Consider the following 17,230-nt stretch of genomic DNA (forward strand, 5'->3'; position numbering starts at 1 on the left):
TTTACAGTGAGATAACAGAAAGACAAGACGTCCAATATAAACATAACAGATCACCAGTGCGGAGCAAAAACAGTCCCGACCAGTTCATTCTTCATTTTCTGCATTCTCTTTTGTTTTCAAATGTGGGCATCACTCAACATTTATAGGTGGAGTAATGCATTCTGAAACATTTCAGTCCTGTATCTCTTCTCTGCGCAAAGCCTTTCTGGGTCTGCTTGAAGATAGTTGTAGGTCTAAATGGCGTTAGAAGAAAAAAATCGCCGAAGGCTTTCCAGCTGTGTGAGCGCGCTACTGATTGGAGGGGATGGTGTTCTATTCGCCCACTTTGCGTCATGCGGGGCCCAGTCAGCAGGTAGTCAGTTTTCGGCGAGTCCAGTCTCCCGGTCACCAATTTTGCAAGCATGAGAATGTTCTTGGAGACAAATATGTGAGACCAAGGCGTGACATCCAAGGTGGCATATAAAATGGCTCTTGAGATTGTAAATGGTTGCGTAGTGATCCTGTTTAACCATCTCAGCATCCAGTACTCTAAACCCAGGAAAGCCTTGATGGTAGCATCTGGGGCAGAAGACTAAATCTGAGATGCGTAGAGAGGGATAGGGATGACGCATCTGAAAATATATTGTTTAACGAGGTCAGGGTTCCTGATACCTACCAGTTCTTCTCTGGAGGTCCATAGCGCTGCGTAAGATTTCTTTTTTACATGTCCGAAATGGGGTGTGAAGTTTAGGTTTTCGTCCCATTTCAGACCAAGATCAATATGTGTCCTGACTTTTTTGACCACGCTGCCATTCAAGCGTATTGATATGTGGTTCTTTATTACCTTTTTGGTGAAAACCATTTGTGCTGTCTTGTATTCGTTTAGTCGGAGCCCCATGCACTTAAGGTATTCTTGCAACTCGGCGATTTTAGAGTTTGCTTCGTTGTTGCGTTGTAAGGATGTGTTTTGGTCGTTCAAGGTGATGAAAAATTTCAAGTCGTCTGCATATACGACAAGCTGTTTTTCATTTTTTGGTCAGGAAGGGATGCAGTGCTGTTGCAAAGAGAGTAGCAGAGAGGAAACCACGTTGTGGGACTCCCCTGTTGACTTGGAAGGTCTCTTTGGAAATTCCATTTATTGCAGTGATGTGTCTCTCCCTCAAAGAAAGCGTTATTATAGCTAATACGACCCCAGTTATATGGAAATATTTCTCCAAGATGATAGTAATAGCCGAGATGGATATTCTGTCGAAAGCGGATGCAACGTCTAAGAAGACAATATCTAATTGCTTGGAGTATGGCGCACTTTCTTTGGTTAACTGGTATTTCCTCGCTAGCTTCTGATGTATTATCCTGGCTACCTGGTCATGTCGATGAGTGTACTCCGCCTGGGTGATCACCTTGCACCCCGCGATGATGAGTTGGACCCTTTCTGAGGCCAGGTGGCATCGTCAACATGCATCATCTGACATTCTGGGCTCCTTTGCGATGTATTTTCTATAGTTTCTGGTGTTAATTACCTGGTCTAGGATGGCGAGCACGAATCCTTCAGTCTCGGGAAAGAGGGTCCCCCTTGTGAGCCATGAATTGGAAGCAATGCTATAGATGTGATCTTGATGGATGTCATTTTAGTGTCTGCTATGGAATATATTCTTTGCCCATCTTTCTAGCTTATTATTATTATTGCTTTTATATTATTTCTTCCTGAATGGGGGTTTCACCTCGTGACGGCTATTGCGAACAAGTGCACAGTGTGGTTGTTCTTATGTCAGGTGTTACTGTTGGTCGAGTAACTCTCTGACTATCCTACGGGTGTTCAGGATTGCGACTTTCTGGAGTTCCTTGTAGGTGTTCACTGGGAGACCTATTGCTGCTAGGCTGTTACGTTGGGTCATTGGCACCATACCTATGGTTAAAACGATGATCGGTATAGTAGTTACTCGTTGCATATTCCACACCTATTTGATCTCATCTTTAGGTTCGTCTACTTCCTGATTTTTTCCCCATGGGTTTCTGCAGGTTGCCATTGTTGGGTACCGCTATGTCAATCACATACGTAGCCTTTTCTTTCTTTTCCACAAGGGTTATATCCTGTCTGTGGTGAGGGATGGTCTTATCCGTTATTGTTATTATGATGCGTTTCCAGTACAGCTTGTGGTTTGGGATCACTAGTTTTTATAGTTCGTGGTGTTGATTACCTGGTCTAGGATGGCGAGCATGAATCTTTGATTCTCGGGGAAGAGTCCCCCTCTTGAGCCATCCAGTGGAAGCAATTTTCTCTTATGTGATCTTGATGGAGAACATGTAGTGTCTGCTATGGAGTGTCTTCTCTGCCCAACTTTCTAGTTTCGTTTGTGCCTCCTGTCTGGAATTGGACTCCTCGCTTAGGTTGAGTGTGGCCTACCGCTTGTTTCTCTTCCTTATGACCTGTTGGAGTACTGCTGTGTCTTTCTGAGAATAATCCTTCAGATCTGAAATCGCTGTCTTCTGTTGCTCTAAGAGGTCTATCAAGCCCCTTCCTTCTTCTTTCCGGGCAATTATCAGTCTCTCCACGGCAGATTTCTGTAGGAGTTGGCAGCTCTTGGTCATCATTGTCCTTGTCTTTCTCATGATATCCTCTAACTCGGTGTTAGTCCAATCTATGACCTCGAAGGAGTACGTTAGCACTGGGACTGCATAGGTGTTTATTGCTTAAACTGTGTTCCTTCAGTTCAGCTTTGCTTTCAGCAGGCTTCTGAGACTCTGATGATATTTTTCGGTCAGGCAGGCCTTGATTTCCTTGTGCTGTAACTGCTGAGCCTGCATCATCTCCAACTATTTGTAGGCCTCTCCCTCTGCTATGGCTTCGATCTCTTTACCAGACTGCAGCTGGTAGTTTAGGTTGACTAATTTTCCCTGGTGCAGTGCGTGGGTCTTCCCATCGTACTCAAGGTTAACCACGATGCCGAGGTTAACCTAGTGGCCAATAGATTATCTCAAAAGGGGTGGGAGATTGAGAAGGAACCTTTGTTCGTTACACGTGAAGGAGTACGAAAACCTGACCTCCTATGTGTGACAGTCGGCTTCGTCTCTTTCTCTTAGATGCACAAGTAGTTGGAACAGGGATTGAGCACGTAGAAGTGCATAGGTTAAAAAGTAGATATCATGACTGCACTAGTGATTTAAAGCAGAAAATTAAAGATAAGGTTGGACAGTTTCCGCAGGTTAGTTCAATCACGGTCTAATACGGAGGGGTATAATGCAGAACGTCTGCTAATCTACTCCTAAGTATGGAACTTACTACTTCAGTTTTGACAATAATCTCTTTGAAGGCACTGCAGGAAACTCTGAGCAACTGGGGAGTTCATCAGCGAATGACCTACCTAGGCTCTTTGCTGATGGATTACCTAGCATGTGCTAGTAGTGTTCCGTACTGTATATTGTAAGGTTTATTTTTTCACAGAAATGAAGAAAAACATATTTGAAATAAAAGTAACAGATTTTATTTTATTTAGATCGTATTCTTATTTATTAAGAAATTCAGCTATCTCCGATATTTTTCTCTTAAAGCGGCCTGAAGTATACATCGGTTGAAAATAAATTTATTCCTGAATAGTGTAATTATCTAACCTTTTCTCAATGCATGTGCACTAACTTCTCGATTACTTTTCTTAATCATTCTGGTTCAGGAACCAATTATTTAGTTCTTTGTTTTAGTTTTGACTAAAATTGTGTTTTTGAAACAAGGCGATTTAAATGCTAATGTTATTTCAGCTTGATGATTTTTATGAGTTAATACTTATTTTCACACTGGTTGGTAGTTCGCAAAGTTTGAAGATTCCACACTTTTTGATTATTGAATAACCTTTTGCATATTTCAAGAAAATAGTACAATTCATCAATACTACTAAATTTGAAATCTTTTTGATTAATTAGTACTTTATATAGTGGAATTCTGGCAAAGTGATTTATGGAAGGCGCCCCGAGTGGTTTCCCACATCTGAGCCTCACTACTTTATGAAGAGGTACATAATCTCTGTAAAAGCTAAAAAAACTGTAGTGTATGGTTTGGATGAGTTGTGTTTCTGGATACTTATCCGCATGGCCCCTAGTGGGACCCTGCGTGTCCTGCTACCGTCACTGGGAGGTGAGTCAGGCTGCCCACAATTCTCTGGCTGGCCTCCTCCAGGCTTGCCTAAGCTTCTTCATGGAGACAAAGTAAAAAAAAAAAAAAAAAATGGGTGTTAGTACTTCATACAGCGTGATTCAGGAGGAACAGTAAATATTTTGGGAAGTTAAACTATCGATTATTCTGAGTAAAAACTTTCGTATAAACATGTGCCCAATTCTCAATGGATACGTAGATACAGCTGTTTGAAACTAGCGCGCACAAAGCCATTATGAGAGGTATTAAAGAATGATAAGTGACTTATTGTTTGTATTTATTGACTTTTTGAATGATCCAGATACACAAATAATTTACTTTTTTTTTTTTTTTTTTTTTTTTAACAATTCAAATTCACAATAAATGTTCGAAAATCCCACCGCCAACCTCAATGCACTTTGTAACTCATAATATGACGGTTTTTTTTTTTTTTTTTGTCAGGTCGTGTTGGTGTTCCTTTATGAGGGCAGCAAGGAGTATCCAAAATGCGAGCGAGCAATTGTTCTCTTGCATTCACCTTTCCTTCGTATTCTACGCTTTTCATCCACCCTCAGAACCAAAAATCTGAAAGAGTGAGGTCTGGAGACCATAGTGGCCAGTGAACGAGACCATCGCGGCCGATCCAGCATTCAGGGAAACTTCGATTTAGATGTTGTATCACAAGACGGGTATAACGTTCAGGAGCTGCACCATGACGAAAGTACATAACGATCGTTGCAGCCAATTGAACATCCTCCAATAGTAGTGGAAGTTCTAGGTAAATGGGTCCTGTAAGACGATTTTGTAACACAACAGGCCTAATCAACTGATTGTCGAATATACCGCACCACAGTGAAGCGCTGTTGAAAATTTGTTTCTACATTGGCATGTGGATTTTTGTCCTATGAGGGTTACGGGTGTTTGATACCCTCACTGGTGAAAGTAGCTTCATTGCTAAACAGTATTAATGGAATTAATCGGCAATTAGCATTTACTCACCGACAAAATTCCAATCCCTGGGCGTCGTCTACTGGTTGAAAGTGTTGCACCCCTTGTATGTGAAATGGATACAAGCCGTGATCACGTAATGTTCGCCATACTCTTGTCAGTGGAACACCGATATACATAGAAATTTTTCGTATGCTAATAGTAGGACTATGTTCTACTTGCTGAAGAATGTGTTCTGTTTATCCACATTTTTCTCATTTGCCCGTTCAGAAGAAATATGAGAGCTGGGAACTGTACACAATCTCACGCAGTTGGGCGTAAACGCTCTTGAATCCGGTATTCCGTGTTTAGGAAACCGTCGACGGTATTCTCTACAGGCAGCAGTAGGACTTCCACTACACAAACAAGAGACAAACACTATATCAGCATATCCAGCATGAGTGCGGGTGCATAGAATTCTTAGCAACACTTCTAACACCAATCAGCATCAGGTTATAACCACTTCTTGGTAATATCTGATCCAGGGAGCTGTGCAAGACAGTTTCAAACAACTGTATCTCCACATTCATTGAGAATTGGACGCATGTTTATATGAACTTTTTTACTCAGAATAAGCAATATTATAACCTCCCAAAATATTTACTATTCCTCCAAAATCACTCTGTTTATTTTTATAAAAATATATTTTATATTATTAATATATTTAGATTTATTAATAATATATCTAAATGCAGATATAGCAGATACCTTTTGCAGTTTTAATTTGTTACTAAGAAAATTGAAATGAGAATGATCCTCAAAACCTTTCAAGGGCATAAACCTTTTTTTTGTAGATAAATTAAATAATTTTAATTTCCAATTAACAGTTATAATTAATAATCTTTGTAATTTAGCATTAGTAGAGGCATATGATGCAAGAAAGAAAGCTTATGCAGCATCAGCCAACAAAAAAAAAAAAAAAACTTCCACTTCACCCCTCCGTTCGTTCGAAATACCTGTACAGCTGAGCCTTAAATTTATTTAGGCTATCCACTTCCACAACAAGGGATGGAGGTCTGTCCTACAAACCAACTACCCGCTGGCTAAAGGCAAATATCCGCACATCTATCCTACATTTGTCTTTCCTCAATTTGAATTTATGCCCTCTCAGGTGATTAACCTGAGCAAGAGGCAAAATTCCATCATCATTGAGCATGCTCAAACCATTCAAGGCTTTATACGCCTCTATCAGATCACCTAGCCGGTGCCTAGTCTCCAGACACTGTAATTTTCAAAATTTAAACCTATCTTCGTAAGAGCAACACTTTGTTCCATTCACTAATCTTGTTGCCCTTCTTGTTCTGTACTCGTTCCAGCAGCTCTACATCCTTCTTGAAATGAGGCCTCCAGACCTGTATACACTACTCAAGCTGTGGCCTGACCATTGCCTTATATAAGGGGACAATCACCTTATCCCTGCTAGAAAAGTTCCTGTACATCATTGACAAAACACCATGAGTTACTCTTGCAGCCCGTCTGCACTGCTCAGAGAACTTCATATCTGCCTGCACAATTACCCCCAGGTCCTTTTCATTCTCTACCACTGTAAGTGTAGTACCACACAGTTGATACGTTGCTCTGGGGTTGCTGTTTCCCATGTGTAGTACTTTACATTTGTCAATGTTAAACTTCATTTGCCACCTCTCAGCCCATCTGCTCAACCTTTCCGGATCCTGTTGCAGCAGCATAGTAGTCAGTAGTGTCCTTAACAACCCTGCCACCCTTTGTATCGTCTGCAAACTTGGACATTAAGCTTGATATAGCATCATCAATATTATTTATAATTACAGAAAACAATAATTGACCCAACACTGAACCCTGACGCACTCCACTAATAATATTAGTCCACGATGAGCAGTGTCCATTGATTACCACTCTCTGTCTTCTCCCCCTCAGCCACCCCTTTATCCATAGCAACAATTTGCCTCCAATGCCACACTGCTCCAATTTGTGCAGCAGTCTTCCATGTGCAACAGTATCAAAAGCCTTTCTAAGATCCAAGTATATAATATCAAAGTTATTCCCTGCATCCAGTTCTTTTGTGACTGTATCATAGTATCCAATCAAATTGGTCAGGCAAGACTTTCCCTTAACAAAACCATGCTGTGTCCGAGCTATAACTGAAGTCTTGTCTAGATGATCCTGCAGTACGTCTTTAACCAGTGCCTCCATTAATTTTCCTGGAACAGAACTTAAACTCACAGGTCTATAATTACTTGTGTCAGCCTTTCATCCTCCTTTGTGAATTGGGGTCATATTTGCTCATCTCCAGTCTATGGGTACTTCCCCTGAGTCCAAGAAAGTTCTCACAATTATGGCTAAGGATTTACTTACTTCCTTTGCTGCCTCCTTTAATATAACTGGATAGATCCCATCCATCCATCCCGGGTGCCTTTCTTGTGTTTATCTTCAACAATTTCTCCTCCACTTTACTCTCAGTTATTAAAAGATTATCTAGCTTACTGCCAGAGTTCAATACACTTCTGACATTCCACTTGCTGAATAACTCTTCATGTGTGAATGTCGATGCAAAATATTCATTTAGTTTGTTAGCTACCTGAACAGGATCATCAACAGTTTAAACATCGATATCAAGTGGACCAATATGATTCATCCCCTTCCTTCTAGAGTTTACATAAGTAAAGAAACTCTTTGCTGTTTTTCTTTGCATCCCTTGCCAAAGATTTCTCGTAATCTGCCTTCGCCTGCCTAACCTCATTTGTAACTTGGTTACAGATCAACTTGTGTCTATCATAGGCTTCTGTGTCACGTGTTAATTTATATGTACTCCATGCATTTTTCTTCTCTGCCATATGTCTCGTTAGTTCATCTGACATCCATTTAGGCCTAAACCTTGAACAATATTTCTTAGTTGGTATGTGAAGCCTAGTAGCTTCCGAGATATGTTCTTTGAATGCTTCCCATTTTGAATTTGCTGTTGGTAACATCATCAGTCGGTCCCACTATATAGAATTTAAATACTGTCTCAGACCATCGTAGTCGCCTTTACGAAAGCAATAACCTTCCCTTAACACCTGATGGTAGTTATCTGCTTGAGTAAATCCCACTTCAGCAGACTGTGATCACTGTCACCTAGTGGTTCCTTTATCTGCAGATTCTTAATGTATGAAGAATCACTACTGATAATCAGATCTAGAGTATTACTCCCTCCATTTGCCTCCTGAAAATGCTGATGTAAAAAACAATCATCCAAAAAAATTGCAAAAGCCTTGCTAGTGTGTGAGTGGCCAACCCACAAATTCCAGTCACCATCTGGGAAATTAAAATTCCCCATTATAAGACAATCTGATTTACTAGCCCACTCTATTTCCCTGTAGAATTTCTTAATATAGTCATCAGAGTCATTAGGCCTATAGCACACTCCTACTCTCAATTTTGATCTCCCAATGCTTATGTCACACCAAACTGACTCTACACTGCACTGTCCAGCAATGTCGACTGGCTTCACTTCTTTGGATTTTATGTGTTTCTTAACTAATAGCATAACCCCTCCTCCCTTCCAATCCTGTCTATCCTTTCTGTGGACGTTGTACTTCCCAAATTCCAGTTCTGCATTCCTGATATCTGTGTGACACCACGTCTCTGATATCCCAACAACATCCGCCTTTGATGCTTCGAGCAATACCTCAAATTCATCAAATTTATTTACCAAACTCATAGCATTGGTGTACACGCAAGTATACATGCACCTGTTCTTATTTTTAGCTACCCTAACACAACCCATGTGTTTACTTGTACCGCAATGACTCCCAGCAGTCTCTGAAATATCCTGCATCTTGTTTTCCAGGCTTCTGCTCATTCCAATAGAAACAGTGCAAGAATGGCTTTCACCTCTGCTAGCGGCTATTGTTAATCCATTAGTCCTTGTATCCCCTCAATCTAGCAGTTTTCCGACTTACCTAACACTGGCTCGATAGCATCAGCATATATTCTTGCACCCTTATCATCAGAGTCTTGAAATTAAAACCTTACGTTCTTCTAAACTTATTCAACAGATGCCTTCAGGAAGAAACTTTTCCGGAAATTTGGAAGGTCGCTCTAGTTAAGTTGATCAGAAAGCCGGATAAGCCTCCTGGAGCGGCTAGATCGTACAGGCCGATCGCTCTGCTGGCTAACTTGGGTAAATTGCTAGAGCGACTAATGGCCATTAGATTGAATACCCTACTGGTAGAACAGGATCTGCTTTCAAGAAGTCAATATGGGTTCTGTCCAGGACGTTCCTGCGAGGATGCTCTTGTGGACTTTGTCTCTTCAGTTCAAAACTCGGTACATAAATATACCCTGGCCGTTTTCATCGACTTCGAGGGTGCCTTCGACTCCCTTTGGTGGGAGAGCGTCCTGGAGCGTCTGCGATCGGCTAGGTGCTCCAACCACCTTTACCTTTTAATCCGCAATTATTTTGCCAATAGAACCATAATAGTCAAGGCTAAACATAGCCAAGTATCAAGATCAGTATCTAGAGGGTGCCCACAAGGTTCTATATTGGGTCCTTTTACATGGAACATGGTGCTGCAGCAGTGGCTCTCCCGATCTTTCGGTAACGTAAAAATAATAGCGTATGCAGACGATCTCACCATCTTGGTAAATGGTAACTCCAGGGCCGATCTGGAAAATACCGCAAATTTTGTTCTCCGGGATCTCGACGATTGGACCGTGGCCAATAAGCTTAAAATCAGCTTGTGAAAAACAAAGATGATGATTCTTGGATCAAAGTTGGATATCACTCGTCCTCCGTTGGTCAAGATCAACAACATTCGTCTCCCCATAGTTAAAGAGTACAAGGTTCTAGGAGTGGTAATTGATTCCAGTCTCAATTTTATTCCTCATTTGACAAACTTATCATCTAAAATACGTAGATTTACTGGTGCAATTGTTAGGGTGTCCCGTGTAGAACGGGGGCTCTCCAGAAAAACTTTAAGGATTTATTACAATGCAGTTTTCCTCCCTCTAATCACGTATGCTGCCGGTGCATGGTTTCACAGGGCACGGCTCAAACACTTCATTACAAAACTCGCCTCATTGCAGAGAACCATTTTGCGGTGTTTAGTTAAGGCATGCAGGACAGTCTCGACGCAAGCTCTGCAAGTACTGGCCGGAACATTACCTTTAGACTTGCAAGTTACTTATAGAGGCTTTTTATACAGACTGAAAAGGCAGATTGAGACCGAATTTCTAGGAATAACCATCAACCTTCAAGAAGATGCTAAAAGAGAAAGAAGGAGACTGTGGAACGAGTTAGTAAACATTTGGCAGTCTCGATGGGACACAGCTCCCGTTGGTGCAACAACGAGAAAATTTATACCACAAGTTTCATTTCTCCTCGATAAACGTGTTCGATTGTGGTTCTGTATGGACATATTCACGTCGTACCTGTTGACAGGACATGGATCGATGAACCAGAGTCTTCTTAGGTTCAATTTATCACAAACAGACCTCTGTTCGTGTGGATCGCCAGAGAGTTGGGATCACATCTTGTTTCATTGCTCCCTGTATGACGATCTCAGACTTCCTCTTCAAGCACTTACTAATTTTCAATCAGGACAGGAGTCGTCTCTGCTTCAAAGCTCGGAGTCATTTCAGATTCTTCAAGCTTTCGCTCAAGGCGTATTTCTTCGAAGGCGTTCAGTGTCGACAGATCTCAACAGAATGCAGTACAACGGTCCTGCTGATGCATAGCTGGTTAGATCTCGTTTAATAATACATAAACTCAAATCCTCAAGAAATGAAATTTTCCTCGGCCTGCAGACAAAATTAAGTGCTTTCTTCCTTTTTTTTTTTTTTTTTAATTTTATTTATTTATTTATTTTTATTTATTTTTTTTTATTTATTTTTTTTTTATTTTAATTTTATTTTATTTTTTTTTATTTTTTATTTTTTTTTTTTTTAGTTACATAAATGTTTTATTTTAATAATTTTGGTTCCAAATCCAGCACCACGGGTGATCCTTTTTTTTTTTTTTTTTTTTCTTCCCCTCTGGAATGGGCCCCCAGAGGATCCTGGCCTACCTTCTGACAACATTAGGTGGGTCAGAGTCTCTCTTGAGACAGTACGTGCTTTACATGGACTGGCCCACCTTCCCGTGGTGTGGACGAGTACCCAGAATCATCTGTCCAGGTGACTGATGCTTCTGGGTAGCCAAGCGGCCAGAACAGAACAACAAAACACACACATAATACACACAAACAGACGTCACACACATATCTGGCCATTTGTAGTGCTACTGTTCTTCACAGAGATACGAGGCGGAGTTGAACAAACGTTCTAGGAGCCGCCCTTTACATATACACATGTCCACATGTCCACATATTCTTGCACCCTTTCTATTTAAGTGTATCCCATCCCTGTAGAAGGAGTCTCTTCTGTTAACAAGTACAGACCAGACTGAAAAAAATTCTACCCCTTGAGCCTTGCACAATCTTTCCAGGGCCGAATTGATCTACAAGGCTCTCATCATATACTTCCTCCTATCATATCTGCACCTTTCAAATTGCAGACACTTTCAAATTCAACCCTAATTCACGGCTTTTTTTCAACAGTAAACTGTACTTCTTAAGTAATTTCGTCTCTTTCCTACTCTTAATATCATTAGTGCCATAGTGTACAACTATATCACCTTTTGTGCCCTTAAAAGATGATATCCGCTCTACAAGGTCGTCAACCTTTGCCCCTGGCAGACATACCCTGGTCCTGTTCTACCTATCCTTTTTACAAAGCAAGTGCCCCGTTTCCCTGACAATAGAGTCACCAACAACTGCTAGTTCCTGTGGGACCAGTGCATTCTGCCTTGGGGGTTGCCGCTGTGTTGCGTGATGACCAAGTGCAAGCTCTGGCGTTGATGTAGGCAGCTGAGAGCTTGATGGGCCCTTGAATTTAGATCTTTCGAGGGCATCCATCCTGTCCTTCAAGCTCTCATACAGGCCCACAACAACGCTGAATTGTCGCCTCATTTTCTTACACTCCTTGCATCGCGCACACACACAACGACATCCCCCATGGCAATATCATGTCCCGTACCGATTCCTCCACAAATATCAAGCAAGCAGTGCATTTTAAAAGGAGTATTCAGAGGGCAACTGCCCCTCCCCCTCAGTTCTTCTCTGAGCCACAGCACTCCCATTAACTTGAGCCTTTTGCTTTGCTGCTCTGGTCTGAGTCGTGATTTTGATTTAGTTTCAATAAAATTTCAATTTCAGTACAAAATTATAACCCTAAACTTGTATCCCAACACAGTTATAACGCTCCATATATTTTTAAGTATCAAATATTATCTACGAGTTCCGTTTATATAACTTCCGTATCAAGTTATGTATTAATTAATTATATTTCGTTTGTAATCTATGTCGTTATATGTATTTAATTGACAACTAAGTTTAACAAAATTAGTAGATTTTGCTGATTAATTGATAATATTATATTATAGTATACTAACGCTATCTAGTTCGGGATATAACGCATCGTATGACAAAGGCGGCAGGTTACCAACGGAAAATCTACGGACACTTAAGTATTAATTAACTTCAAAATCTCGCTGTCCCAATTCAGAATAAACTAACAGAATAAACTGAGTAGATCTCTAAGCTACTTATAGAAAATAATTTGATGTATGAATTGGTCAATAAAGCGGCTGAATATGGCTAAAAAATTTCTCGTTCAGCGGGGCTGCAACTTGTAACACGTGGATTTGAAAACCTTACCGATACTTGAATGCAGTTACAAGGCCGAGTAAAGAATAAATACAGTAGATTAATCAGAAAATCACAAAATAATGCTATACTACCAAATTTAAATAAAAAGTTTTAGAAAAACAATAATTTCAAATCAATAAATAAGAAAAATCGACTTAGCGGCTTTGAACACGTCTGGCTCCCACTGGCCTCATCAGCAGACTCGGAATAATCTTATTCTTTTCCTTTTCCAGAAAGAAAAACCTAAACATAAAACATTACATAAATACATGTAATGTTTCTCTATATTCTACAAACGGGGAATTTCTTATGACAGAGAACGGTATGTATTAAGTAATGCATTACAGACAAACTGTGATGAAATTTTGACTCCGTTATGCATTGAAACGCATATTCGAATATAAATATAAAATTTGAAAGTTGTGGTGCCAATTAGCGACATCCTATTTCTCTGAAATGAAATATAAAACACATAAGTATGCATGCGATACAGATACATATTATTCAATGCACGATTTATCATTAAATTCAAACAAAATCCCTAGCTATCGAAAAGGCGGATGTAGCAGCTGCAAACACTATTTCATAAACTCATTCAAGTCGTTTTCCGGCCACGCCTTCGTTAGTCAGGTTTTACTTTACCTTCCTTCGCTCTACACTCAACAAATGTTTTACTTCTTCGTTCTGGTACCATACATGATATAACGTGATAAATTAATCTTTATATGCAAAATAACAGGAACCATAAGGCTTTGTGTTTCTGTCTTCCCACACCAGAAAGTCAATTTCTATTTGTCTAGTTTGCAACTTTCACTACACTCTCTAATGTAGAAGTGGTTCGCTGTGTGAGGATTCAGAAACCTGATTATGAGATCATTTTCCTTTACGGTTCTTTTTTTTTTCCCTCCGTGAAACTCGAGTTTTTCGTCTTGCAAAACAAATAGACACACGAAATTTACAAACCTATTATAGACGGCCTAAGTTGCTGATGAGCCTAAAACCCTACAACAATCAACGGAACCTGATGCCCACTTTTGGAGTATTCGTTACGTTGCATCTGTAGGGGGTGTTCCTGCTGGCTATCTGCTAAGATAGCCATATGCTACGATGTTAGAGAATGCGTTCTCTCACATAGTGACGTATCTGAGAGAACGCTATCTATTTTCTGTGAAAGAATTATTGTTAATCAGACTTTCATCAGTTCTTTTAAAACCTAGAGAAAAAAAAGTAACAAGAATCACCCATTTATATTAGCAAGATTTATAGAGAGCCGTTCGTAGATGAAACGTATAAAACAACAGAGAGAGAGAGAGAGAATTATATTTCGAAAGAAATATTTCCAACGTGAAGTTCCAATTAGTGACTTCCTGTTTCGGAGGAAAATATGAATTATACCCAACTCCGTTTACGTGTGATGCGAACAAATAGAAGTTCATTTCTGCTTTATTATTATGAAATTCAGCATGCAATCCGTTCGTTATCGTTTGTAAATCTTTCGCTACTCACTGTTGATGTAATAAAATTTGTTTGATGCTATGGATTTTCGGAAAAATTTACAGTTTCTTTGGATAAGAAAATCATTGGTTGATAAAAAATCTCAGTCGAATTTCTGTTAAATTTACTTGGCTTAATACAGTCTGAAAAAATTCTTCGAGTGATTTTTCTAGCTGGGAGAATGATATAGCTGAAGCCCCTTCCCAAACTGGATACCTCGTGTATTATAAAGATGCAGTATTCTTTTTCTGTGGACGATAAAACATGCAAATTGTTTTTCTTTCCATTTTCACTTTAGTAATAATCGTACTTAATTGACAAGACAATCGTCATGTCCATATATTTATTTACAGTACAATCCTGTGCTTAAAGAAGAACGAAGATTCCTCTTTATTTCTATAATGGCAACTCTTATACCACATGAATATTAAGAAAATTTATTTAATTATTAACAAAATCATTATATATTAGGAGAGCGTTTCTGGAACCTTGCTGGAACCCATCCTCAGACCATGCACAGACTGTCTTTTTAAAGACCAAAAGAATAAGAATAAACCTAATTACTATTATGCAAAATTTAATATTACAAACCGGTATACAAAACTTCTATTGGGTAAGTGCATTGTACAATAGAGCATTACATAATATTTATTATATTATACATTATTAAAAAAAGTAGGGCCGGGGAGGGACTACAGAATATACACAAGAGAGGATAGTATAGCCAGGAATATTGAGGATGTCGGAAAAGGCATCCTTTAGGTAATCAATGGAGCAATGGGCGCCATCAGGCGAAATGAAGACCCTGTAGAGGAGGATAGATGAGACACAGAACAAGAGAACTGTGCGTAAGTCGCCATTAGCGATTCAGGTAGCCTGAGGTTCACTGATTCCTACACAGGTTAAGTCCGGTTGGACAGTTAGCTTAGGAAAGATGAAGTCTCTTATCAGATGGTAGGAGAATCCTATTCTTCGTTGGTCATAGGGTGTTCCGTCTGGTGAAGTGTGCTTGGGTAAACTTAGTAAACTCGTAGTACTAGTTTTCTTCTGTGATGTATAAGTGTTCATTTTCTTGACGGATGTTATTATTATTATTATTATTATTATTATTAGCTATATGGTGCAAGGAAGCCTCAGGCTTATGCAGCACCAGCCAAAAAAAAAAATTACAGAATTACCCCAAAAGAGAGAGAGAGAGAAAGAGAGAGAGTCAAAAGGGAATCACCAAGAAAAAGAAGAATGATGATATCCAGCTCAGGACCCTGGGTGTGCCAAGCCCATACTCACCAGATGTGAGCCCCCGGGGTTTAAACAGGTTGCTGTGGATGTCTTCAAAACGTTGACAGCTATATACCAGATGTTTACACTCTTCTTTTTCACCATATGCACAGTACGAGTTGTCTATGATTCCCATGTAAGTTAAATTGTAGTTTATTGATGTGTCCTGGAGTTAGACAGGTGGGTAAAAGACATTGAGAGAACCAATTTGGATATTTTGGAAACACAGAATTTTCATCAGGTATAAATTTCTTACTGATGGGATCCTAGTACAGTGCAGCCCATCTATCCTGCTAGGTCTGAAGTAGGAGGATGGCAGTTTGTTTCTTTTCCTGCCTAATTTCGTTCAGGTTGTTGATAGGGTGTCCGAAGATAGGTGTTGGTGTGCCCCTTGATAGACAGCAGTGGAGTGATTTCCAAATATCTGATCTCCTACACATTAGTTTGGAGATGCGGCTTTGAGTCCAATTTTTCAGAAAACTATCTGCACAGCTATTGTAAATCAAAATTTACAAAAATGACCAATTAAAATGTTCAATGTACCGAAATATGATACGTTTTACATGGGCTATGGTAACAGATTACTTCAGATACTTTCACAAACGACAAAAATATTTATAAAGTTGTGTTTCATTCTGGGCTGAGTCGTCTTTGCCTTTTAAGACAGCAAAAAAAAATTCTTTCTTCTAATCTATTGATATAAGTTATTCTTTATTCTTCGAGCAAAACATTTTAATTATGATATTTTCGTCAGGCAGTCTATAGATGTAACATTCTTTTGTTCAAAACATTCAGTCGTTTAGTGAGTTATAAAGTGGGGATATTCTCTTGAGAAACACGAGGCCTAACCCCATAAAATTGCAGTTCTTACAAAACGGTTTCTGCGTTGTCGGTCCATCCTAGGAAGGTTATGTGGATATATGGTCAATGAAATTTAAGGACATTGGTTAAAATTAGCGAGGACAGTGGTTATAACCACCGTATTCAACGCAACAGATGGAAAAAACCCACTTTGAATTGCATCACAAAAAATAGGTATATTTATGGGCTGAGCTATGCCGAGCGAAAGCGACGTCTAACTGTAGTTTTCGAGGAAGACTTTTCGAAGGCATAATAAGAAAAAAAATTGCTATTATTTTTTTTTATCCCAACTGCGCCACTGGATGTATTAAATATCTGAACAGCTAAACAAATTCGCAGGGAACTTAAGTGGAACACGGTATAATCACCGTCCTCTTCAAGGTGTGTGGAAAAGACTTGTGTTCGAATTCCATGAAGGACGAAAATAGTTTTTATGGGTCTTTATCACAACTTGGTGGAGTTAATCGGTCTCAGGATAGGGTACCATGTTTTTTTGCCAGGCAACTCCGATTTTTCGTCCATCAAACAGCAAATCGACTACGGAATACCTGAAATTTACTGATTTTCAGACATTATATATGGCGCAATATGGCCTAATTTGCTGATACACCCAAAATCTTTACTGCAACAACAACAACAACAACAAAGAACCACACATTTTTCGTTAAGTAACCGGAAAAATAGGTTAGAAAGAGTCATATAACTGAATAACACTGAAGAAACATACTTCTGTGGCTAAGCGATATAATACAAAATAATTGGAGTAAGAATTTAAAATTAATTTTTCTTGAAGCTCTTGGTT

The sequence above is a fragment of the Mastigoproctus giganteus genome, chromosome 11 (genome assembly GCF_048544385.1).
Source record: "Mastigoproctus giganteus isolate SK-2022 chromosome 11, ASM4854438v1, whole genome shotgun sequence".
In the NCBI taxonomy this organism is placed as follows: Eukaryota; Metazoa; Arthropoda; class Arachnida; order Uropygi; family Thelyphonidae; genus Mastigoproctus; species Mastigoproctus giganteus.